General features: G+C 35.7%; 1 long non-coding RNA gene and 1 other non-coding gene across 2 annotated transcripts in view; both read right to left on the bottom strand.

The window, feature by feature from the left end:
- LOC118908017 (uncharacterized) overlaps positions 1-25,813 on the bottom strand; it is a 252,914-nt gene that overhangs the window by 115,448 nt on the left and 111,653 nt on the right. The window lies entirely within an intron of this gene.
- On the bottom strand, positions 3,400-3,506 carry LOC118908507 (U6 spliceosomal RNA). Its single transcript, XR_005023214.2, has one exon. It is a non-coding gene; the product is annotated as a U6 spliceosomal RNA (small nuclear RNA).

Genomic DNA, 25,813 nt, shown 5'->3' with positions numbered 1-25,813 from the left:
AGATATGGGCTTATGGGGCCGTTAACCGTTAGCATATTTTTTTCTTCTAAGATCTATGTTGAGATTGGGATGGCAGTAAAGAGTCATAGATACTAAACCTTTGGGATTTGTGCAAAGAAGGAGCAGAAAGTCTGTTAGACTTCATTTGCTTAATTACCATAGGGAGCCAAAAAGGAAAGGAGAGAGCAAGGATTAATGGTTAATGGTAACCATTAAAGGATCACTGCCAAAAAGTTTCTTCCTCCTCTGTCTTTTTATGTCTACCAGTCAGTGGGAAACTACCAGCTTCTCCTTGAAATGAGCTCTCTTTTACACTGCCAACAATATAAGAGCTCTGTTAGAGAAGTATCTCTGTGCACAGCCACTGTTACTGCAGAGAAGCAAAGTGATGAAGGGTAGAGTAGCTGAATAGAATCAAATGGGAGGAAATGGATGGCAAGAAACAAGTAAGGCAAGAGCTACATACCAGACATCAAAAGCTGTAATTTTATTTGGGCATAGAGCTAATATTTTTGAAAATCTAAATTAAAAACTTCATAGAAGTTTGGAGCTATATGTTACCTTACAGATAGCAAAATCTATTCTCTTCTACTCTTACATAAGAAAATTGGGAGTACACAGTGATGAAGAGATTTGTTCAGGGTCATAAACATCATAATAGGGATTGGTTTGGCCCTTGAACTCAGGTCATCTTAAAGACAGACCAGTCTTTTGCAAGGAGCTTAGTGCCAGCTACGTATATGAATATTTTCATATGCTAGAGTCATACAACAGGTAATTGTGTGCAAGACATTTGTCAGTCAATTGAAAATATATATTAGGATGACTAGTTACTAAAAATTATCCTTATTCTAAACAATAAAAATAGAGTAAGCTATAAATCACTTTATTGTGACTTTTTTCAATTTTATCTGTTTCTTACATGCAAAGAGAAGATAAGAAAGGACATTAGGTGAAGACGACATCATTGAGTCAGTATTCTAACCTCTACACAATGGAAATATTTATACCTTTTTTAGAAACCAAGTAATTACCACCTCTGATTTTTCTCATGCTTTTAACACTTCTTTTACTATTTCAATATCTAGCAAGCTCAAGTGCCACATTTTCTCTTTAATGTAATTAATTAATTAATAGCTGAGAGACCTTGGGCAACTTGCTTAATTTGTGAAGATCAGATGAGGTCTTTTATGCAAAAGTGCATAGCTTGGCATCTGGCATACAATCAGCACAATGTCAGCTGTTTTTATTAGTAGTAAACTTTTTTTAATGACAAGAATATAAAGGGAAAGATCACCTTTATCGGAGAAAATGCTGGATTTGACTACAAGCATCCGTTCACTGTGAATAACAGCTGGTCTCTTTATAGAGCTTAGGATACAGATTACATAAAATATATATATAGGAAAAGGAAAAGGGTAAAAACTTTCAAAGTTCACCAGTTGTAGCCCACAGCATTTCACTCAAGCTCATTAGGAAGTTTACATTTATAATGTAATCTCTCTGAAACAGATTTGATTTTTTTTTAGTAAGGATCTTGTAAATTAGAGCTTTCCCAGGGGGCTAACCTAATACAAGTTTTTCCAGAGGTAGAATTCCTTCTGATCAAATATCTCAGAGCAGAAGAAAAATGGTTCACTAAGACTGTAGCATACTGGTTTATATAATTAGCAGTGAATGCCAGACTACCAGGGGTACCATTAGCAATTAATAATACCCTTGCCTTCAGAACTGCATTTAGTAAAAGAAATACATTTAACCTACATAAAAGAACTGTGCAAATTAACAGTACATTGTCAGCCCAGCTGTTGTAAAGTTTTACCATATGGCTTTATAGTACACCTTTATTTTACCTCAGAGATTAAAAAGCCTTTTTAAAAAATACTATTTCCTAAGGTTGTTCTGTGCTAAACACAAAAAGAATACCAGTATCCCTATACATTTTGGGGAAATTAGCTAATGTAGGAAGGTTACAGTTTACATGCTTACCTTTTCCTACTACCTCACGTAGCCAAGATTCCAATGAATGAGGTCATACTTACATCAAGTAAAGTAATTCAGAAGTGAATTAAGTTCTCCTTCTAAGCAATGCATGTAGGGATGCTCGTTGTGGAAAGGGTCAATGCAAGAATGAGAGAAAGCAGATGCAGGGGACTTTTCCTTAGTTCAACTTCATATACAAATGAGGTCCTTAGTTAAGACTGGTTGCCGGTCATATGAAACAGTGACCAGCACAGTGCCTGGCACCAAATTGACACCAGGTGAATGACAGATAAATCAATGAATATATTATACAATGTCATTAGTACTATATGAGGGTGCCATTATTTGTATGGAATATCCAAATCCACAGGAGCAGATTCTATTCAAGACTGATGATGAAAAGTGCTAGATCTGGAATAAAGTCTTGGAAGAATTTTGCCATGAATGGGAGGTGAACAGATTTGAAGCCAACAAAGTAAATGAACAATGGGAGAGCAACAGTTTTTGAGCACCTCTTCGAATGGAAAACTTTTTTTTCAATAAGACCAGGATGGTTTGTTAAGTAATAAAAAAAAATTCAAACAAGGCTGACCTTCATTTCAAAAAAATACAAACATATACATGCCTGGAATATTTTAATTTAAAGCTTAAATAAATGCAGCCTGAAGACAAACTGCTGAAGTGGGACAAAGTCCTTTTTGTTGTGTAACATGGGTCCTTGCTTTTCCTGGAAAGGACTAGATAGTCAACGTTTTGGGTTCTGAGGACTGCATGTGGCCTGTCACTGCTGCTGCTCTTTCCCTTTTCCCTTCTCTTCCCTTTTTCCCTCCTTTTCCTCTTCTTCATTCTTCTTGTTCTTCTCCTCATTTGCCCTTTTTCCTTCTTCTTTCTCCCCTTCCCCTCTCTTCTCACAGCCTTTTAAAAATATAAAAACGATTCTTTGCTCACAGTCCGTGCAAACACAGGCCACGGCCAGCTTTGCTCTGAGCCTTGTGTGCCGCATCCAGTGTGCAGGGTCACTCTTGGCTGTTCTGTTTATTTCTTTGCATACATCACATCCAAAATGAATTGAGTGTAACTTCCACATTCTGTTTCTTTTAACTTTAAACTTACATTTTAAAGAAATCATGTACAAAAATGCCAAGCATTCAGTATGAATTCAGAATTTTAAAACATTCTGTTTTTTATTCTGATTCTTTTACAGTTTTCTCAGTATTACCTTTTATTTTGGTATTTTGTCATAACTATGAAGTGGTGTAATACTCCAGAATTGTTTTAATCACACAATTCTGTATTGAAGTCATGAATACGGCATTGCATTAGTCATCTATAGATGGCTCTGAAGGCTACTAACTTTATATAATCTTTTCAGAGCATTCAACTTAGTTTCCCTACAAATGTCTGCTGATTTTTTTTTTGCATGTGGAATGCTTCATGAATTTGTTGATCATCCTTGCGCAGGGGTCATGCTAATCTTCTCTGTATCATTCCAATTTTAGCATATGTGCTGCCAAAGCGAGCACATGTCTGCTAGTTTTTTAATTTATATTTCAAAGGTTTGCCTAATGTTCAATTAAATTGCAATAATAACCAAAAGAGGACTAAACAGGTTGGAAATAAACATAACATCTTTCGGAAAACACCACATTCCATTGGCGGAAGAAGTAACATGGTGGTACAATAGCCTTCTAGTTGTGGCCTTCAGCACCCTGAACGTTACTAAGTACGTTTCCGAAAGGGAATGAAGAGCATTGGTGATGCCATGATTCAGTTTAAATGCAGGTCAATTCAGAAAGCTTAGATGGAATTGCTTGGGCACTAAGCCAAAACTTTACAAATGTTAAGTGGTCAGAGAGATAAAGTCCTACAGTACAACAAAAACAGCTAACACACAGTGAACACTTAATTGTACCAAATAATTTTACATGCATTATCTTCTTTAATCCCCACCACAATGCTATGACATAGGTCCAAGCATTAATATCCCAGTTACAATATTTAGGAGATATGTGATCTTAGCCAAGCTACTTAGTTTTTTCATCTTACTAGAATAATATTCACTCAATAGAGTAAAAGCATCTACCCAATACAGTTTCTGTTTATTTGCTAGCAAATATTTATTAAATGCCTACTCTGTGTTAGGCACTGAGGATACAACAGTTGTTTAGACCAATGTCCCCAAAGTGTGGTCACTGGCCCAGCAGCATCAGCAATGCCTAGAACTTTTGAGAAATGCACATTGTGAGTCCTAGCCCAGATCTGCCCAGTGAGAAATTTGGAGTTGACACGTGGCATTCTCTGTTTTAACAAGCCCTCAGTGACTCTGAACCCAATGACTCTGAAGCATGCTAAAGTTTTCGAGACCCACTAATTTAGAATGTAAGGTCCTATCTGGTTGGAGCCTACATTATAAAAGATTGTTGTGAGCATTTTTCCAGTTAATCCCTGTGGAAACACACAGAAGTCATTAAATATTTGCTATTCTTACTAAAATCACTACTACTTTACTACTACTAGTAATAGTATCATAACTATGAAGTGGTGTGATACTCCAGAATTGATTTAATTACACATAAGTAACTTCTATCTGTATTTAAGTTATGAATACGGCATTACATTAGTCATCTATAGATGGCTCTGAAGGCAAACTTTAAAAAATGTTTTACAAATTTCAGAGAAGAAGTTGGTCCCTTAAGAGTAGGACAGGTAACATAAATTACCCCTCTAAAGCCTGTACTCAAGTGGAGGTTGCACACTCTATACAAGAGGCCACTGTTACTCAGCAGCATACAATTGTTACGATGTGGAAACACAAGCCCAGCAGCACCAGATTTCACAACTTTTTCAAGTGAAGCTGGAAATCTGGAGTTTTATATAAAATATCCTGGCTTTTAAGTATTTAAACTAATTCAAATTGTGGATCCAACCAAAAACAGCTGCAGGCCACACCTGGCTCTAGGGTCTTTCATGTGCAATTTCTGATTTTACTCATTTCTCTTCATTTTACATGCATACATATGAGGGCCCAGAGAAGCTCAGAAAGCTATTTGAGTTCACAGTGCTCAACAAGGAATAGGAACTAGCATTTATGACCTTTTTTTTCACTACTCTAATGTTTTGTTTAGCCTTCTTCCCATTCTAAAACACATTTACCTAAATTGTTGAATTGGCAAGGAGGTGGGGGCAGAGATCAAAGTATATGGAGTGAGAAGCTGCTGCACATGGTAAGACTGAAGAAATGCTTGTAGAATTAAATCCCAACATGAATTAGAGACTTATGAAGCTCTCATATTTCAAATACTCAGGTATACAGGAAAGTGTAGCATTTTTTGTTTGTTTTTTCTTTTAATATACCAACTTGGTTCGATTCTTGGAAAGGGGTTTGTTTTGTTGAAGAACTCAGACTGCTTCTTACTGTCTCGGAAGATTTTCACCCATCTTTATTCCTTTTCTTTGTCCTGGTAACTCAAGTCTTAAATTATAAAACTGCAAGAACTTTGATTCATAAATGCTATGTTTGCATGCAAACATGAAGAGGCCATTTCATTTATATGAGAAGAGTTGAAAGCCCACATGAGGCCAGAGTCCATATGAGGCACCTCACGCTGCACCCAATATGGCATTTCCAGGCCCCAATGAAGTTAAAGTCAGCCATACTATATACCATCATTCAAACTTGTTTAGATTTTTTCTTTTGATTCATGCCTTTGCTGCATTTTGTACATCCTCCTGACCATTCTTAGCAGCTGTAACAACACTTGTGGTATTACCAGTAATTTGCAACTTATCAAACATGATTGAACCTTGTTCTTTTGTGTAAACGAAACAGAACTCTTTGGTTGGCTTTCTTTATACTTTGGACATAGTGTAAAGGAAATGGAGACTCTATTTGCATGCCAGACAATGAAACATAACTCACAGTGTATACATGCCTTTGACATTGTAATTACTAGCTGTTGTTTAGATTCCATGTATGGTCACTGGCTTTGGCTGTGTTGAAATCAGCTGTATCAACATTTAATCAAAGTCTTATAGATTTTGGTTGTATATTTTTCTAATGTCAAAATAGAAATGCTGAGACTAAAAAATAGGTTGGAAGGAATGGAAATGTGTGTGCAATACATTGCAAAAATAATGAACATTCATGGCATAATAAATGAAGTTCATTCTGAATTTGTCAGTAATGAAATCAAACATCACATGGAGCCCATTTAAAATTAGGATTATTTCTCTAGTATTTCAGCAACTTCTAATTAATTTTGCTTCAGTTTACATTCAAAGTAGGCCCCTTTGCAGCATATCCTGTTGACGTACTTTCTGATTGAACATGAAATATTAAAAAGAAAATAATTGTAGTATTTTTCTTCTGAAAAAATGTAATATATAACTCTTGGAAATCGCATACAGAATATATAACCAACACCATATCATTTAACATCATATAATATAATGGCCTTCAGCAACATAATGGCTAGTAATAACCTTGTTTTTGAAGAGTGGGATAAATGTGTCTATGTTTATGCAGGGAACTTCTAAAGTTTCATGTACAAGTTGCTTTTTTTGTTTGTTTGGTGGCAGTGGTGGTGGGGGAGATGGGAGCAATGATGGGTGATGCCAGATCCAGGCCTTTCAGTCTGTGTTTTTTCACAAAACTCCCAGGATAATGGTTCTCTCTCTCTTTTACTTGTATCCTTTCTTGATTATATAGCGATCCCCATAAAATTTAGGGCTCTTAAATATGCCTACAACAAAATTATGAACACGTCAGTTAACACATACACTACATGATGCTACACTGAGCAATATCTTCCACATTTTCAGGATAGGACTCTTTTAATGCCATATAAAGCAACTGTGGTATAAATGTAATGCAGAGTAAATATTTCTTCAGTCTTAGGCAATTATCATGTACCTATGATATGTAAAGCACTAAAATAGTCACTATGGGATATAAAAACATAACTAAGACTAAGATTTGTCTTCCAAGAGCTTATAATCCCACAATAAGTAGCAATTAAACAACAAAGAAATCAAGCCATGGCAGAATATGATGATATTTGTGGGAGTTGAGATGGGAGAGGAATCACTTCCAGCCATAATGATCAGGGAAGTCTTCATGGAGGATAATATTGAGGAATAGATAGATTTGGGACATTCAGGGTTAAAAAGACTAACTTTCACATTCTCTTAAGTAGCCAGGGCTGCAAAGCTGAGTTTCAGGAGACTGGGCCCATGAGGCTGATTACATGATCTCAAACCAGAAACATTATTTAACTAGATGAATACCTGAATTAGAGGAACAATAGAAAAATTAAGAAGCAGTTACAATGATTTTAGATAGAAAATAGAAAATAAGAGAGAATAGGCAGGGCAGTTGGTGTGTGAATGAAGGAGACAATTTAGGAGAGGGTGGTAGAATTGACAGAGAAGGCTAGGAAAATTTAGATGTTTAAAATTTCAAACTTGAATATATTGGGAGATGGTTGACTCTTATTAGAAATACAGAAGCTGGGTTGGTAGGACAGACAAGTTCAGATAGAGGCATGCAAAACTTATAAAGAGGAGTAATGATTAGCTAGAACCTAGAAAAAGAACAGAGCCAGAGATGCAGATTCTCAGTGGCTACCCACTGTTTAAGGACATTATCAGAGAGTTATAAGGAGTCAGGAATAACATCTTGAGTAAAAGGTCAAAAGTCCATGAACATTTGTTGTTGAATTAGCCAGACCCAAAGAAAGAAGCAGAGACTCTTGTGTTGAAGTCAGGAGAAGAGATTTTTCAACAGGAGCTTGGTTTCAACATTAAAATTTGTAAAGAATATGGGTTAAAAAATTATTTGGTAATTAGGAATCATTGGAAAGTTTTTGTAAGGTATCCTTTAAAAGTTTTTTTTTAAGATTCCTACACAGATATCAATACAATAAGTAACAGAAAACAGAGATAGTAAATGCATGATGATATTTTTCAGAGAACTGTAGAGTGAAAAGATGTTTAGGTTGAAAGAGGGATTTTTTTTGAAAAGACAAAAGGCATAGAGGAACAATTGATGGAATAAAGTCTTTCAGGACATTTAAAAAAAATGGAACCAAGAACACTATTAGGAGTCTTTGGCTTGGAGAATCTATTTCTTACCCTGATGCAAGAGGGAAGAAAAGCATGATGGCATAGGGAATTGGGAAATGGATAGAGAAGTCACATAATTACATGTGCATATGCAAAGGTGGAATTTAGAGTTCAATATAAATACAGTTCTGTGTGAAACAAGGAATCCATAGCACATCACTTTTTAAAAAATCAAATCCCTTGGTAACATTTGCAAACATTAACTAGCAGAGTTCTATATTCAGCATGAAGTATAGCCAGCTTTTGTACTTTGGAATGTGTATGAATAATGTTAATCATTTATCATTTAATGCTTAGCTTCAAACCACTATCTGGGGCTACTGTGAACTCGTTCTTTGTTCTGGCAAGGTTCCTCAAAGCAAGAGAGCAATTCAACAGGAAGTTTGACATATAATTTAGTCTTAATTTTTAGAAATTGGATATACTTTGTGGTAAAGTTTACCAGTGGTCTCTAAATTCAGAGGCAAATCCAAATATATAAATATAAAATAAAACACATTTATATAATAATTCTACTAACAAGATATTCAATGGCAAGATTTTATAAAGGCAGAGTCAGCAATAAATTTACAACTGCTATATGTAATTTGAATGGGTCCTTATCTGTCAATAGGTAGAGATTAAAGAGTCAGCATATAAAGCAAAATGAAATGGCTATAAGCTCCTTTGGGAGAGGATTTAAAATATGAAGTCTTAACTTTCAAGGAAATTTAAAAAGCTATTTTTGTTTTCTGAAAATAGGAAGTGATATTTCAAAACTACAATGCTCCCCTTGTACTAACTAACCTCTTCACAAAGAGGACTTCTCTATGGGATAAAAGCTTCTTTTTTTTTTCTCTTTAATCAGAACACATGGAGTGTTTTGAGATAATGACAAGAGTTTCTCTGGCTAAAGCAACTCAAAGGCAGACACAGAGCTGCACTGGTGAGTGTTATTCTAAGACTTGAGAAGACATTATGTGGGGAAGGCACTGTATCAGCCCATGAGTGTTTTTGAATGATGGCAAAAGTCAGCACTATGTTTTTTTTTAATCTAGTAGACAAAAGGAGAAAGAAAAAAAAGGAATAATGACAAGTGACAAGTAACATCACCCAGATCACTGTTTGACGAGAGATTACATTGAGTTGAAATTGCTTTAGCCAAAGAAATTCCTCCATCTAAAAGTCAGAGGTTTTGTCTTTAGTTGTATGCTCACATGAACAAAAGCAGTGTTTACTTAGCTTGAAAATCATTCACTCAGCACACAGTATTGACAACTGCTATGGTCCAGGCTCACAAAAGGACATGACAATAAACAAAATATAGAAATTGCTGGTCTTGTTGAGCTTACATTTTAATGGAAGGACAGAAACAATAACCAGGAAGAAATTGCCTGTCTGGGGCTCATAAATACCATGGAGAATATTAAAATCAGAGATGAAGGATGAGGGAGAAAGTCCTAATAGGGAAAGAACTAAGACCTGAGGGAAGTGAAGGAAGGAACCATGTGAATACCTGGGGAATACTCCTGGCAAACTGAAGTGAACGTATAATAGCTCCACAGCAGGAATATGAGTGGCAGGTTCAGGAAAAAGCAAAGAAGCCAGGGCTGCTGAGGGAGGAAGTGGAGAGAAGTAGGGAAATAAGTCATAGAGATGGTATATAGTTCCTTTTGGGCCTTAGGAAACACATCGGCTTTTACTGTAAGTGAAATGGGGACTCACGGAAGGATGTATAGACTGCCAAGGAATTCTGATGGAATCACTGGCTGCTGTAGTGAAAACAGTAAAGGGTGGCAAGAGCAGAATGCAGGCTACTCCTCCTGAGATTATTGCAGTAGTACAAGTGAGAGGTGATGGTGGATTGGATGAAGATGGTGGCTATGGAAATGAAGAAATGTGGTTAGATTCCAGATATATTTTAAAGCAAGTGTTGACAGTATGTTTTGATGGACTGGATATGGGGTGTGAAAGAAAGAAGAACTGGGAAAGATTCCAAGCTTTTTGGTTTGAGCAACTGTAAAAATGAAATTACCATTCACTGAGATGAATAAAACAGAAGAATAATATTTGTGGTGAAGGAGGAAGCCAGCAACTTAGTTGTGGGCACATTAAGTTTGAGATGCCCACTGGAGATCCAAAGGCAGGTGGTATGTGGATACCTGGGTTTAAGACTCCAGCATTCACAGGATTGGTTTGGGCTACAGATGCAAATCTTGAAGCCTTAGCCATTTACATGGTATTATAAGCCATTATTCACTGTTTGCATACAGATAAAGAATGGAAAGAGAATCCATTTAGAAGTCAAGTAGATGAGAAGGAAACACCCAAAGGGCTGGGGGAAAATGGCTAGAGTACTGGAAGGAACATAAGAGGAGTGTGAGTCTTAGACAACAATGAATGAATATGCTACAAAAGAAGTGAGAGCTCATTTGTGTGACTGGCCGCTGACAAATGCAGTAGTGAGAATGGCTATTGGAGTTTTGTACAGGGGGAGGGTCATTGGAGGCCTTAATCAAATTCCTAGAGAAGCATAGGGAGATGAAAGCTAAGGGCAGGCTCAGCAGAGAAGGGAAGGAGAGATCTGGAGACTCAGTATGGCCAACTTTTCAGACATTTGTGGTCAAGGGAAGGAAAGAATGGGTGCTCATGGAAGAGCAAGTAGAGTCAAGAAAGTCTTGTTTTATGTTAAGATGCAAGAAATAAGAACATGTTTGTTACTGATGGGAAAAATATCTAGTGGAGTGGCCAAATACAAAACGCAGGAGCAAAAAAGAAGTGCTGTCATGATGTTCTGAAATCGGTGACAGAGGTAGGAATGTGGTGCACAAGTAGAGTCTGGTCAAGAGCACAAACAATTCATCTGGTGAAACGAGAGTACAGAGGCTGAGATGAGGCGATGATACACAAATGGAAGTTCTTTTCTGAGATATCTTATCTTCTTAGTAGAAAGAACTGTTCCCCAGGTAAGACTGAGGATAGGAGAGGAAGTGTTTGTAAATTTGAGCACAGGGGAAAAGGCATAGATAGTCATCTAGGAGTGTGCAAATGAAAATGGATTAGGGAATTAATTCCTAGGCTTCATTAAGGATCTAGTTGAGTTTAGTGATCATAAAATTATTGTGTGACCACTGCTCATCACTTCTTCCAGCCATATTCAGCTGTTTGGGTGCATTCATAGAACTGACAGAGAGTTGAGTTAAACCAAACTTTAAATGTTCAAGTAGTTGGAAATATTGAGTGTACTTTTATGTTTTAGTTGTACCATCATTATAAAGTGGTACGTATATGAAATGGCCTTGGCAAACATGAATTCATCTTGAAGAAATATTCTTGGTGAATTATTGTAGTTCTATGCCCTAAGTCTTTTAGGCTATGCATAGATTTGCCTTAGAAAAATGATTTAAATTGTTTCATAATGTAGTATGTCTTTAAAACAGACGTTGGCAATTTTTTTCTGTAAGGAGCTGTACAGTACATATTTTAGGCTTTGCAGGCCATGTGGTCTCGGTCACAATTAGCAAGCTATTAGGTTTCTCTAATAGTTACTCAACTCTGCCATTGCAGTGTAGAGCAGCTGTGGACAAAATGCAAATGAATGGATGTAGCTCAGTCTAATAAAGTTTTATTTACAAAAGTAAGTGGCAGGCAAAACTCACAGGCCTAAAGTTGCCAACCCCTATTTCAAACAACTGTAATATATCTTGCTTAAATACTGTGAAAGCAGCTGAACATGTATATGATAGCTATTAAGAAAATATTTAGATAAAGTTTGTGAAAGCAACTACAAATGTGCCTGGCATGAACTAACCTACTTAGAGAACATTGGTATCCTTGGTACTCAAGGAGTGGTCCTGGTGCTCAAGATCAGCATCAGCATGACTTGGGAACTTGTTAAATGTGGAATCATGGGCTCACCCCTGACCTCCTGAAACTGAGTCTACATTTCAAAAATAGCCCTGTGTGTTTTGTATACACATTAAAGTTTGAGAAGCAAGTTTAGAAGGTAATACTAGGGTTTTCAATGTGCAAGATTAACGTGTAATAAATATAAGAACAAAAACCAGAATAATATGGGGCAAGAGAGAGAAAGAAATAAGAGAAAGAGAGAAAAGGTAAACCATTTCCCCATTAAGTGATGAATGGGTAAATAAAATGTATTATATCCATACAATGGAATATTATTCAACTAGGGATGAACATTAAATATTATATCAAGTAAAAGAAGCCAGTCACAAAAGGCCACCTATGTTATGATTCCATTTTTATGAAATGTTCAAAATAGGCAAATTAATAGAGATAGAAAACAGATTAATGGATGCCAGAAGCTGGGAAGAGGGGTGAATGAGGAGAAACTGCTAATGGATACAAGGTTTTTTGGGGGGATGATGAAAATGTTCTGGAATTAGATAGTCATGATGGTTGGACAACTCTGATTACACTAAAAACCACTGAAGTGGTGAATATTATGGTATGTGAATTTTATTTGAAATTTTAGAAGTCCAAAAATTAGAAAACAAAAGCAATAATGAAAGAAACAATGAAAGGTTTCCACCCATAGCAATTTTGTGGCAATTGGGTTTAAGGAGTTCAAGAGTTTTGGTGAAAAGAGATGAGCAGACATGCACTTCCTACAGAACCAAGTAAGCTAATACAGTCAGAATGAATTTTTATTTAGACTTCGGTGAGTTTGACGGTAAGGGTGAAAAACTGCAGAGAAACTGACATTCTGGTTTATCTAAGGTAACCTAACTCAGGTTACACTGGAAGGAAGGTTAGCTGGCAACTGCTAGAGACAGAAAGAGATTTTGCAAGTTTGGTTATGTCACACTGGATGTAACCAGAGTATCTTCCCATATTAACTAACACCCCAGATCTGTACCCACAACCCCACAACCCAAACCCTTAGCCACAGACAGCCTTCAGGTTTTTCCTCCCTGGCTTCTTAACTGTCTTAGGCCCAACTATATAATCTGAATTGGAAGATTTGGATTGTATGCATTCCAAAAGGAATCCCAATGGTTGGAATGTTTCACATAGCTGGGAGTCAGTAAGGACACTAACCGGGTGATGACTGAGGGAGTCACACTGGGGAAAACAGACTGAAGTCAAAGCTAGACTACATTTTACAGATGTGCTCTCACACACACATGAGAATCTCCATTCCTTTGCAGCCTCTTATTATAATTTAGTACCCATTCACTTAATATTAACACTTTACAAAGTCAACAGTTTTCTGAATGGAAAACTGAGACTCAAATAATGTTAAAAATTAGGCAGCAAACTGTTCACAGTTTGAAAAATATATTCAGGGCATTAATGCATTCAATGCTAATTTCTAGCAAGCTCTGATTTTAAGGTCTTCAAGGATAATTTTCCTCCTTAAATCAACAGCATCAAACTCATAGACTCATATGCAAATTTTGTTTCTCTTTCCCTGTACCCACAGTAAAATTATGGTAAGTAGTATAAACTACAATAATTGTCACAAATAAAAGTTAGTGAATATCTAACATCTTGAAGAATTTCATTTTGGATTAACTCAATAATCGGATTAATTTGCTGTGTTACAGTGAACATGGGATGAGAAAAATGATTTAGAAATAAAAGAGATTATAATCTGATAAGGAAAAAATTTTTCTTTTTGCTTCACATAGTTATTTCATTTGTTCCTCACAGGTAGATATTATTTCCTTTTTACAGCTGAGGAAACTAGTGTTTACAAAGTTTATTTATTTATTCATTTATTTTTATTGAAGTATAGTTTATATATACTCTTACAATGGTTTAAAGTATACAACACAGTGAGTCAACAGTTACCCACATTATTAAATCCTCACCCCCTCCACTAGTGCAATCACCTAGGGAAATTTTGATAAATCCTCTTTTAATCACAAGGGGATTGTCCAGTATAGTCCTACAGCTTTAGAAAAGTTGCACTATATCTCTGTATGTCCTCCAGGACCAGCTCTCACACCAGTGAAGCTGACAGTGATGTTCTCTCTCCATGGAAGAAAGGAGAAGTAAATATGAAAGTTCAGAATGTGAATCACTGCAGGATGGCAAACAGGTTTCACCATTTGAGCCAATTTAAGGGCCTACTGGTTGCTGTCTACAGCCAGACTCAAGGAAGATTCTGAGACTATATCCAAGTTCCCTAATCCATTAGTTATGTCTACCATGGGCTTCAGAAGTGAGTAGGTAGAATTCCCATATGGTATCGATTGCTCTGGTTATGATTTCAGTCCTTGATCTCTAACCCTGCTCTACCTCAACCCACAAGAAACTATCTTCTTAAAAAGCCACAATCAGTTCAGGGTGAGACTCAGCCCTCAGTTAAAATGAATTTATGAGAAGAGAGAGAATTTTCAGGAACCTAGAAATCATTAAAATGAAAATCTCTTGATCAACCAATCAATCAATACTAAAAATTTTTAAATAATAAAATTATACATCTGGAAAGGTGGTGAGTCATCCAGAGAATACCTCCCAGGGAAGTTAATTTACTTAGTCCAAGTATGCAAGGTAATGCATCTGAATGCAAGTCCTTAGAAAATTATCAGTCATGCTGTCCATCTTTATTTACATGTATTTTCTTCTCTTTTCATTTATCCTTTGACTTTAAGACTTCCAAGATCTCTAAAAGTATTTTCTTAATGCTTTTGTTGCTCAGTCATTTTCTCATATAGTTGTCCATTTCTGTTAAGGATTTTTATTATCTCTTTCAGCAAATCAAAATATTTGACATGCAGAAATAATCATTCAAAACTACATTTTGGAATACATAATATATAGACATACATTCTTGGATGCCTGAATAGTGTTATATAGCTGTGGTCACTAAATAACCTAAAATATATATATTTTTTGTTTTACTTGTGCAGCATTTGCAATTTTAGTCATTAAATGAGCTTTGCAGGTGTGCAAATACCTTCTTAATCCTGGTGTTTTCTGAAAGACTGCTAGCCACATCAACCAATACTTTGGAAGACTGGCAAAATGGAGAAGCTTTTTCAAAGCCCAACAATAAATTAGTAAAATGAGTTATGTAGCAAGTGGAACTTTGTTGGGTTAAAAAATAAGACCAGCTGAAGTTTCATTTTTGTAAGCCTTCAAGGAATTGATTTTTAAATGCAAAGCCAGACTTGACCATTCTTGTCTATCCTTTCCTTTTCCTCTCATGTAAACATTATTTTCTTGATACAGGGGGATAAGAAATCCCTAATCTATACTTCTCATTTAAAAAAAATAACATCTTGAGTGCTTTGGTGAGTTTTAGTCTGGGATATTTCTTTTAAGGAGAACTGTGTGCAGGAGAGAGAAACCATCTTTCCATCTTTAGTATGACATATGGATTTGGGGAAATACTAGTGAATCTCTTAAGATGTTAACCATAACTAGTCAAAAACACACTTACCTTTCCAGCATTTTAATGGTCTTTTCACACTGTGTTCTAGATGATCACACAGCGTTTTACAGTAACTTTTCTCTTTTCCATTTCCACAAGAAAAAAGTAATCTGATACATAATTCCCATTGTAGAGTCACTCTGAGCTGTGAACTACAGTGTGTCAGTAACAGAACTCTGGCTTTATATTACTTTACAGCAGCCAAGAATTCAGGTTATATTTTGCACTTAAATTCTGTAAATTATGTAGGGGAATAATTCACTCAAGCCTATATAAGGAGGTTTAAGGATGCCTCTTATAATTGGATGTCATGAAAATGACTTGAAAAAATAGCAAGTTCCTAAGTATTATTGCCACCCCAGTGATGCTAGGACTTCAGTTGTTTTAAAATGATCCCATACATATTAGTTCTTACGAATTCACAATAATTGGCTCACTATGAATTTGGTAACCCTTTATATAAACAATTCTCAGAAGAGAGTATGAACTTAGCACTAAGAAGCATATAGGCATCTTAAACATCCTTTGATGATCAGCCTAAGAGAATAGTGTTTATTTTTTTGCTACATGTGAAAGTTCATTCTCAGTATCAAGTTTATTTTGTCCGCTAACTTTGTTAACCTTTCCAATTTCTTCAGTATTTGGTGTCCTTTCACAAAGAGCTGTTAGGATAGAACAGTTGCATCAGGGTTAAAGGTCAGAGCCATTACCGTATTAACCTGCAGCATATATGCTGTTCCTTGAGCACACAATATGTTTCTGATTACTTTTTCAAAATAAATGCCAAGAGGAGTATATAGCAATGTATGAGGCATCTACAAAACCTGTATCTACTAGGTTTTTTGCTAAAACACTTAAAATATTTCAATTAGTAAAGTCACTAAGAAGGCCAGGGAAATGTTGTGTTTTACTGATTAAGAACCATTTTTAATGATTTTTTTTAACTAAAATAGTTGAATGTGTAATCAAACTACCAAATTTTGGTATATTTTTTCTGATCTTCTAAAATAACATTAATACAGCAGCATGGTTAATGAGTGAAACAATATCCATTCTTATTGAAATCAAACTATCATAATGAATAACAGAGAGATATTTTCCTGTTAAAGATTTACTGCTAATCCCTTAGTTGACATTCATTTTACTCCGGAGACATTCAACCCATCACTTAGAAACAGTATTTGCAGACTTCTCCTGGGTAACAGTGCTAATCCTTAAGGTAATCATCTTTCACCCTACTCTCCAGTGCTTTCTCCTTTTTATTCCTCACTGGTCTTTTCAGAAAAACAGAAACTAGAAGACAGCTATTATTCTCCTTCATGGGATAGTTTACTTCATTCAAGCAAGTAATATCGTGTTCTGTTTACCCTCATCTAAAGCAAGTGCACAGGGTCACCATCTTCATGCTGATGCTTTCCCAGAGCAAAAAAGAAAACTATGTCAGGAGACTGCTGGATCAACAACAGTAAGGACCTGAGAAGTAAGCTCCATTTGCCTTTGATATTTTTGCATTTGATACTCATAGACATGGAGAAAGAAAAAAAGATGAAGAGGAGGAAAAGAAGGAGAAAGAGAAAGAGGAGAGAAAAGGCTACGTGTGTATGTCAGAATTCATGTCCTGAATTAGTGTGATATCTTCTTTTACTTCTGTTAATATTCACAAACAACATTCTGAAGTGTACCATGATTAGCAATACCACAAAAAAATTACCTCATTATTACTTTCATTTAATTCCAACCTTCTCAATATAATTTCAGGTCAAAGACACACTAGTACATAAAAAATGGATTACACACTTTCATACACATAGCAGAGAATAGGACTACAAACAGAGTTCTGTGTATCTGTTTATGTCAAAGGAACATTTGTCAAGTGAATGAAGGCAATTTCATACATCTATAGAAATTATTTCTTTAGGACTTTGAAACTATTTGGTTCCTTTATTATTATTTCTAAGTCTTCTATTCACATTGATCATTGGCATTGGCTGGGGAAATTTAAGGCATTCATAGGCATCACCAATAATACACAACTGAATTGATAATGCTTGCAATTAGGTAATGAATGCTAAACCTTTCTCCAAATAAATAATGTTTGTCATCAAAACACCTCCTAGGTCATAAAAAAGGTAAAATTTTGATTCTGAATCTCAAATTTGTATTAGGCTCTGAAAGAATTACTTAAATTGTCACTTTTAAAAACACAACCTTAGTCCATATAAATTGAGAAAAAGAGTCTTACCACCAGGACACTTATTTTCAAACCACTTCTATGTGATACAAAAAAATTAATCTACATTTTAGATTTACCATATGCTTCCAAATGTTTGCTTTCTTTCAAGTGCTTTTATTTTAATCTATCAATGGTTCTAAGCTAGAAACATCCAAATCCCTGACCCTCTCTTTTGCCAGTCAGTCACCCAGTTCTTTCAACCCTACCTCCTAAAATTTTCTGCTGTCCATGCATCTGCACTGCCTTAGTTCCAATCCTCATGGGATGCTAGATGACCTAGTGGGCAATAAAATCATGTTCTATGACTGCCAGTAAAGCAAATGCAATATAAAATATGAGAAAAGCTTAGGCTCAATGAATTTATCCAGATTTTTAAAATTAGAATCTCTGCAAAGAACTTAAAATTATGACATTTAAGTTGTAGGCATTATTTTAATTTCATTTGTGTATGCATTGTGTATTAGTTTGATTTGCATAAAAGGTACCCCCAGAACATTTTCAATGTTTAGATCTTTTTAAAATTCTGATCAGAGCTCCCTTTATTCTGTTCATTATCATCAGTGCAAATTTTTCAGAAACTCAACATTTCCCTAGTCTCACCAGCAAGGCCCTCAGTGATAAAAGCCATAGCTTGTCTTTGCAGCCTCATCTCCACACATTTACCATATGTTCTTTAACCATAGAAAACTACAACTTCTTTATGCCCAGGACTGTTTTTATTTCTCTTGAATCTTCTACTAGGCTCTTATATATTATTTTTCTCCTTAAAGGCAATTGTAAAAACTGATTATATAGTCTTATGTGTTCATTAAATTTAGATCATTTTATTTGGACTGAGACTGAAACCTCTTTTGCCTATTCTCTCTTGACATTTTATACATTTGGGTTCCAAATAATCTCACTTTTAATGTACTCCAAAGATGTCACTTCAACTGGCGACAGTCTTTCTCAGACATTTTGTTCTTCTCAAGGCAGGATGTGTCAACCTGCTCTTTGGACACTCCTATTATTATGCAAATGCATAAGTAAATCACAAAAATCCACTTATTGACTCACACGTTGGTTCACCATGTGAAATCAGCAAAAATGTCACCACAACTTCTATGTACCACACCCAAAAGGAGAAACTTCATGCACCACCATACTATTAAGTAGCCTCAGAGATCTCTACCCACTGTTTTTATGTTGAGTTCCACAATGAGGTCATGTGAATGAAGACTTAAGGTTCCCACAGAGTGTGGCTCTCTCTTGGAGGAAAGGGAACTCTTGCTTTCTCAAGTTTCCAAGTGCCACATGCACAAACCCTAGGAACACAGCCAGACCAAGTTTCATGGGCACTCAAGGCGAGCTAATGATTTGGAATCCCTTGAAACCTATACTCTTCAAAGTTTGGCTGGCTTACTATTTATTTAGAAAAGAGTTTGAGAACTCAATAAGAAAAAGACATAAAAGGAGTGAATGTTCACTCAGCTACTCTCATCTTGTCATGAAAAATCAACACATAAACAAACAACAAAAAAACCCAGGGCTTGTGAAGGCTAATTTTATGTATCAATTTGACTGGGCCGTAGATGCCCAGATATTTGGTCAAACATTATTCTGGGTATTTCTATGATGGTGTTTTTGAATGAGATTAGCATTTAAACTGGTATACTGAGAAAAGTAGATGGCCTTTCCTAATCTGAGCCTCATCCAATGAGTTGAAGGCCTGAATAGAACAAAAATGCTGGCCTCCCTGAGTAAGAGAGAATTCTTCTTGATGCCCTTCAAACTGGGACACTGGCTTTTTGTTGTGCCTTCAGACTAGAACTGCAGCAGTGGTTCTTTCCCTGGATCTCAAGCCTGCTGGCCTTCAGGCCTAAACCATGCCCTCAGGTCTCCTGGAGCTCCAGCTGGCCTACTCACCCCACAGATTTTAGGATTGGTTAGCCTCCACGATTACAGGTCTCATATATACATACATGTATTTATATATCATACATACACACACACATCCCATTGGTGCTGTTTCTCAGTAGAGCCCTGACTAATACGGGACCTAATATACAGCCTTACTCAGTGAAACAATCACTCCTGTAGCTCCTAATCTCAATTTATAAGTAGTCTAGCATATATCTGTTGTTACTCAATGCGGGTAACTGAATCTTTATTCCCAACTCTTCCCACACTCATATACATTCAAATCTTAAGGGCTGAGACTCCCCAATTCCTGTCATTAGAGGTAGAGGGTATTTCTTCACACCACAGACATTGGTTGGTTATGTGACTTGCTTCAGTCAGTGAGATATGGAAGTGATAGTGTGAACCTTCCAGGCTGAGATGCAGAGGAGAATCACATGGTTTCACTTGCTCTGCTGCCCGGCAGTGATCATGGCTCTGGGAATCAACACCCCTTCATCCTGGGTCCCTGAACGCACACGGTGAGCAAACTTGAACCCTTAGCTTACAGCCAAATCCAGCTGAAGTCCCTCTCATACTGGCCTGATCTCAACCAGAAGACCCATGAATGTAGGAATAAAGGTTTATTGTTGTTGGCCACTATGGCTAGGGTGGTTGATTGTACACGATTTGTAGTAGTTGGTCACCACACTTAAGTTTTTCCATTTTGTTGAGATTTCATTTCCAAAACTGAGCCATTTTTTAAGTGGTCCTTTCAAAAACATACAAAACTTCTAAAATATAATCTTAATTGCTGTTTTAGGTTTCTAACATGGCTCAAGGACTTCAGTAATGTTCTGGTACTTCTGGTAGACTGATGTCTTGGGCAGCAAATCTGGACAGCCTCCCCTTAGTTTGGACCACAGTTAGAAAATAGGTAGCAAATATCTCCAAGGCAGGACAAGGATCTGCAGGATCCCACGAGACTGGATCTACATTTTTCCCACTGATACAGACAAATTCTGCAGACTTGCCACAAGAGTACCCTTGACTGCAGCTGACTTCGTCTTACAGAAGGAGCAGGGGAAGGACAACTATCTGCCAATCCTAAATAAAAACAAAATTAAATTAAAAATATAGTTTCAAAGGGCAAAAATAACTTTCTAGACATATGTCTCCAGCATTTGAATGAAAATGAAGCATTTCCAAGTTATAATTTTTAAATATAGAAGTAATAAAAAATATGATTGTGAGTGAAAGTGACTGTGGTATGTGCAATCAGTAATTATGGAACACCTAGGTACTGTGAGAGGAACCGATGACATGAAAGTGAATAGAACAGAAAAAAAGCCCTTCTCCCATGATTTACGTTTTAATGTGAGAAAAGAAGTGATAGATGAAACAAATACTAATAGAGTATGGTAGAAAGCAAAAAGAGCTATAGAGAAAAAAAGTAGTGAAGAGAACTAGAGAGAACCAGCAGGTAGTAATAGAGATTGGGGTGGCTGATGTTGTTATTTGAATAGAAATTTTCTCTGGCTAAGAAAATCTCACAGAGAGAGAGAGACATTTAAACAGAGGCTTGAAAAGGTGAAGAAGCAAGTCCTGTGGACATGATGAAAGGAATTCTGGCTATAGGGAATAGCCAAAGCCAAGGAAGTTCTGAGTCCAATAGAGGACTGTCATGCTCAGGGCATGGAAAGCACTGTGGCTGGAGCAGAATGAATAAGGGCAAGAGGAACAGGGGATAGGATCAGAAAGTTAGCAGGGGTCTAGCCTATGGTCTTGTTGGCCATTTTAAAGACAATATCATTGTCAATATGTTTAGGTCTAACGTATTTCTCATTTTAAAATTCAAAAGAGTAACTATGTTGCTTTCCTAAAAGAAAGGGTACACTCTAGAAAAGCAATGAGTTGTTCATAGTATTCTTTGCCTAAATAAACATCTAATTCTTTTAAACAACTAAATCAATTAAATAATTACTGGCATCAATAATCAGTGGAAGCTACTCTTAAAAATGTCACTCTTTTCCAATCCGTATAACTGTGGATAACTACCTGGTAGATTATGGAGTTTTGAACAGTAAGTTAAATATATTTTGGCTAAAGCTGAGTAAATAAATCATCAGTTATGTGACCTATTTTAGCACTGATATACAGCTTGCTATAAGAATGAAGTGAGAAACACAATCTAACACAAGATCATTAGGCACATAAAATCATTTCATCTTGATATTCATTGCTTAGTATCTTCAAATGCACAGTGAAATTCTATTAATAGAAAATTTGACTCAGATGAAAGACTTCCAATTTAAAAAGAGAGAAGAAAAGCCAACATTTCCCTCTCCTTCACAGAAAATAACCCCAAATCAATAAGGACAAAGCAAAACACAAGTAATGTCTTTAATGAAACTAGGAGAGAGCTGGAATGATGAACGACAAATAAGCGCAAAAGCAGCTAAAGGCAGTAAAATTCAACCAGTGGATAAAAGGAAGTACAGAGAGATTACTAGTGGCTGTGGATCTCAGAAGAGGCTGGCAGAATGTACTCTTGCCAGAAGAGGAGAGGTATGTTGGGTTGCAGAGCCAAAATTCCCTGTTTGGAGAAACAGGAATGGAACACATTGGCAAGTGACTGCATAGTCCCCAGGCCTGGCTTGTTTTTAAGACACAGAGGTGGTAAAGGCTGATTTAGCAATCATGCTGATATACAAGCCTGGGTTGGTCTGTCAGTGAACAGGGAGAAGAGATTCTCATCGTGAGCAATCCAACAGTTGCCAGACTTTATTACTGACAGACTGCGCAGTGAAGAAAAGGCGCAAAGAACTCACTGAAAACCTGAGTTATGTCAAAATTTCTGCAAGTTAGCAGTATGGGTATGGCCCATCTGTCACATGAAACACCTGCAAATGGCTAATTGAAGGAACAAAAGCTTTTACCTCTTTCAGAACTGAAAAAATTAAAAGAAACAAGCAGAGGACCTATATACATTTGGTGAGGAAAGAATGAGGAAAAGGAAAAATAAAAACAAATGGGAAAGGGACTGGGGTGGGTGGGTGGTGAGGGAGGGAGAAGGGGAATAAGGGGCATTACGATTAGCACACATAATGTAGCAGGGGGGCACGGGGAAGGCAGTATAGCACAGAGAAGACAAGTAGTGATTCTATAGCATCTTACTATGCTGATGGACAGTGACTGTAATGGGGTATGTGGTGGGGACTTGATAATGAGGGTGGGGACCACAATGTTGCTCATGTAATTGTGTATTAACCAAAATTAAAAAAATTAAAAAATAAATTAAAAAAAAATTTTTTAAACAAATGGTAGTCAAACAGTTCACCAGTCTATGTCACTAGAAATCAGAAGAAAATGTTGAACTGTTGCAGTGTGCATTTACAGAATTTCAATACGTTATTGGTTTAATTGATCAAAAACACAAAGGATAGAGATAAGCGCTCAGGAGGGAGATGGTCAGACAAAAGAGGATGAAACATGAGCTAGAAGAGTCTACGAAAGAACTGGAAGATTTAAAAAGTCAAAGAAATGAGCATGATACTAAACAAATTAGTACAGACGATGCTGATTGCACTATGAAGGATAAAAAGTACCAGAGTTAGAAAAAAAAAAATGGAAATGAATATAGAGTTAAAAGAATTTGACAGAAACTAATAGATATTTAATGTAAGCAAAAGAGATCCAACATATATATAATTGGCATTCCTGTATTAAATTCTGGTATGGAAATAGTACAAATATGTTTAAATAATTTTTTTAATTTTCATATATGAAAGATGACTTGAATTTTCATGCTATAACAGCAAATTGTCTCTCAGATAAATTGATGCAAAATGGACCACATGAAAAAATAAAATTTCTGGATTTCAAAGGTAAATAAAGACTCATCAGGCATTCTAGCAAAGAATATGAAGTTGCTTTTAAGGCAAAAAAAATCATCAAGATGGCCACAGGAATTTCTGAAGAAACATTAAATCCCATAACTCAAAAAACTATAAAGCAATGCCTGCAAAATCCTTCAGGAGAGAAACTACAACATAAAAAATGTTAACCAATCACAAATGTCCTTCAACCATAAAGCTACCTAACAAATATTTCTGAACAAGAAGGAACTCCAATTATGTCCATTAGATCTTTTTATAAAACCTAGTGAAGGTTGGTTCAACCACTAAAAGTTTGACTTGATTAAATAAAAAAAAATACAGCAAAAATCTTGGCATCAGTGAAACAGTAATAAAATAATCCTAAGGAAAGCAAAAAGAAAGAATTATATTTAAAAACCAGAAGCAGTAGAACTAATAAACAAATCCAATTACTGCCTCACTGGGGGAAAATTATAATAACAACAGCAGCAACAATAATAATTAGCACTGTACAAAGTACTTATTATTAATTTGCTTAACCCTAAAAATAAACATTACTTGAAATAAATAGTATATTACCCCATTTTATAGACATGGAAACTGAAGAATCTAGAATCCACGGTTTCAGAGATAATAAGTACATCTTGGACCACACTTTTAACCTCTATTTATACCACTTTACAAACAAAATTTTAGCTGAATTAATACTTTTTTAAAGAGGCACAAGAGAGAAGAAGGAAGAGAAAACACAATTTCATAAATTAAGAAATTATGAGGAGCATATATGTATAGTTACAGAAGAAATTAAAGAATTCTAAGAGACTGCTTTGCTTACCCAAATTTATGCAAAAAATATTGAACATGTTGAATGAAACAGATACACTTTTAGGAATATGTAATTTACCTAAATTTGTTCCAAAAGGAAAACAGACTATGAATGGGCTAATTTTATAATTGAAAGAAATAGAAAAATTTGCCAAACATACCCACGTCAGCTCCCCCAAAAAAGACCCCAAGCCAAGAGTATTTATAGTCCAACTCTAGAAAAGTCCAATAACACAGACACTTTCACAAATAATAAAAGGAAAAGGTTTCTAGTTATTTTAAGTTAAACTGTGGTTAAACTTATGCAGAATCTGACAGAGGATGAAAAGCTAAAACAAAGTCACAATTTTTTCACTTACAAATATTGCTACAAAAATGTAATACTATAGCAAAAACATGCAACATGATATTAAGAGAATATTATATAATATCAAATATATTTATTTCAAGAAAGCTCCCAATCAATTGATTAGAAGTTAAGAGAGCTTATCCTGAATTACATTTCCATCTTGACTGAATCTATTAGAAGGCAAAAAAAAGCAGTTCTAAGATTTTTCTGAGAGAAAAAAGAAATTCCATCTGTGGAAAACAGCTTCTGCCTGTGACTACAGAGTTCTATTCTGCTCAAGATATAACTTTCCTGATTGTTTACATATGATAGCCCCACCCAGGGCTAGTGTATTTGAGTCTGCCATTCATCTTCCCTTCCTGGCTGGCTGTCCTACAAATTTCAGGCTTGTTTAGCCAGATTCCACATATATATGTACATATATATATATATATATATATATATATATACAAACACACATAAATATATGTGTATATATTTATGTGTGTATATATATACACACATATATGTGTGTGTATGTATGTATGTATATATATATAGTGTATATCATATTTAAATAGAGATTAGAGATTATCTGGAGATAGAGATTATGTATCTATCCATCTATCTATCTATATCTATCTATCTATCTATCTATCTATCTGTCTAATCTTTATACCTTCTACCAGTTCTGCCTCTCTTGTTGAATGCTCACTGATACAAAATAGTACCTTTGTGTTTAGGATAAAAAGGCTTGACAGGGAAACTTTTTGCCGCATCCTCTCTTGTATCTTTAAAATTTGGGTGTGTTGTGGGGGAACAAGGGGAGTGAAGAAATGTGATAATGTTACTAGTTTAAGAAATAACCAAGTAAATTTTTAGAAAATGTGCCCTAAATACAAAGTACCAGACTCTGCATTAATGAATAGGCAAGTGTGCTAGCCCTTTTAAAAGGACTTACAAACCTGTTCTTGATATTTTCTATTACAATTAATTTTAATATTTTCTCAAGCCCCTGTTATTTCTTTTTATGCACATGGTTTTATTCCTAATTCTATCTCAAGTACTCTTTTAAACTTACGTTGAAAACTTGTCATCTATCCTGACACATAAAATTAGCACTGGCTTATCACTCCATCCTTACCTCCTACCATGAATTTGCCATTCATCTATCTACT

This window comes from Manis pentadactyla, chromosome 7, assembly GCF_030020395.1.
Source record: "Manis pentadactyla isolate mManPen7 chromosome 7, mManPen7.hap1, whole genome shotgun sequence".
NCBI classification, from domain to species: Eukaryota; Metazoa; Chordata; class Mammalia; order Pholidota; family Manidae; genus Manis; species Manis pentadactyla.
The sequence above is the reverse complement of the archived record's forward strand: the minus strand, read 5'-3'. Positions and strand labels throughout refer to the sequence as shown.